The sequence below is a fragment of the Octodon degus genome, unplaced genomic scaffold, assembly GCF_000260255.1.
Source record: "Octodon degus isolate 3935 unplaced genomic scaffold, OctDeg1.0 scaffold00274, whole genome shotgun sequence".
Classification (NCBI taxonomy): Eukaryota; Metazoa; Chordata; class Mammalia; order Rodentia; family Octodontidae; genus Octodon; species Octodon degus.
This window is the reverse complement of record NW_004524850.1, coordinates 1,249,716-1,251,571: the sequence shown is the minus strand read 5'-3', so window position 1 is coordinate 1,251,571 and position 1,856 is coordinate 1,249,716.

The following is a 1,856-nucleotide window of genomic DNA, read 5'->3' as shown; positions in this document are numbered from 1 at the left end:
AATTCCCTGGGACCAGCTACCCAGCCGGGCCTCCTGGCCGCGCCGCGAGGGGTCCTCCTGCCTCAGCGTCCCCACTGCTGGGGCGACAGGCCACGCATCACATTGAGATGCTGCTGCCCGTGCGATTGCAGGCAGCCGTGATGCCGAGGGAGAGTCTCAAACTGCGGCTCGAAATAGCCAGCCTGGCCCAGAAACGCTCCCGGCCAGAGTGACAGCACAATGCCACTGCTTTCTTCCGGGGCCTGTGCACAAGGTGCGGCGGTGTCCAGGGCGATCTGTAACCGTTAAAACCTGGCACAGCGACGGCCGTGTCCACGAGCACAACAAGCCAGTGATTGTGATGTCCCTTGACAGAATGGGGTGGTGCTGCCTTACAGGCCATCAGGGCAAACAGAGACGCTCAGTCTCCTACTTAAAAAAATAATTGGGGCACCGTGGGAAGGAGCGAGCAAGGGAAGTATGTGTGGCGGTCACCTGACTTTTAACAGTTGCTCTTCTGCTGGGTAGGCGCGGTGGTGCACGCCTGTCACCCCGGCACTCGGGAGGCTGAGGCAGGAGGATCTCTGTGAGCTCGGCGCCAACCTGGGCTACAAAGTGAGCTCCTATAGATTATCCAAAAGAAATGCGTAACAGGCGGTCACATTTTGCACGAATGAATTTTTTCAAGAACCAGAGCTCCCTAGGATAAAAATCACCCCTTCCTCCTCCTCTGCTTTGGGAAGCAATTGAGGACATAAAGAATAAAACTTACATTTTACTTTTTTATGTACTTACTGCACGGCCTATAGGGCCTCACTACACAGATCGGACTCAGTGAGCCTCCTGTTTTCAGACTCCCAAGCGCTGGGATTACAGGCACACTCCACCATGCATAATCTCAATCTGCGTCTCAGCGCGCCTCGGGGCCAGGACGGCGCGGCACGGCGGGGATCGACCCGGTTCCCTCCTCTGCCTAAGCAGGCGCTTTAGTCCGCTGAGCTATCAGGCTGGCCCTTGTCCACTTATTTCTCATTCAGGTCAGAGACTTGGCAAATCCCTCAGTTACCCAGGCGGGCCAGGGAATTCGGACTCTCCTGCCTCAGCCTCCCGGAGCGCTGAGATGCCAGGCACGCGCCCCGGCTTTCAGCAGTCTGACTAATTCTGAATAAATCTGCGCACTGCGTAGCCAGCTCACCAGATTGGTTGCTTGGAGTAGGCAGGGACAACTTGATTGGTCCTCTGGTCTAAGGTAAGCTGATTGGCTACACAACGGGGTAATCCGATTGGCCGTCAAATTCCAACTGAGTAAACCCGTCAGTGTGGACTGGGCTACGGTGATTGGCCAGCCAGCGTAGACGATTTAACCTAATTTTCCAATGCGGACCGCAGTAACCTGACCGGCCCTCCCATGCAGACTGGGTGTACCTGATTGGCCATCAGGGTGAACTGGGCCCACCTGATTGGCCGTGGGCGACAGACTACACTCACCTGATTGGTCAGCCAGCGCAGACGGGGTTTATGTGGTTGGCCAGCCAACGTACGCCAGGCTACCACGATTGGTCAGGAATGTAGACGGACCTCATCGGATTGGCCAGCCGCTGTAGCTGGCCCCGGCCGCAGTGTGCGGCGCCGCAGCCCCGAGTCCACGCGGAGCCCGGCTGCGAGGGTGTTGGGGGCGGCGCTGTGCGCGCCACAGTCCCGGCCGGAGCCGCGTGGCTGGAGCCCACCGGGGTGGCCCTGGGCTGGGATTGCGGGGCGGCGGCTGCTCCTGGGGTAGGAGCTCGGCGCTGCTGCGCCGGTGCCGCCACACACACCTGTGCGCCAAGTGCACACGCGCACACGCACACGGCACGCGCGTGCGCAGACACGGCTCAGGC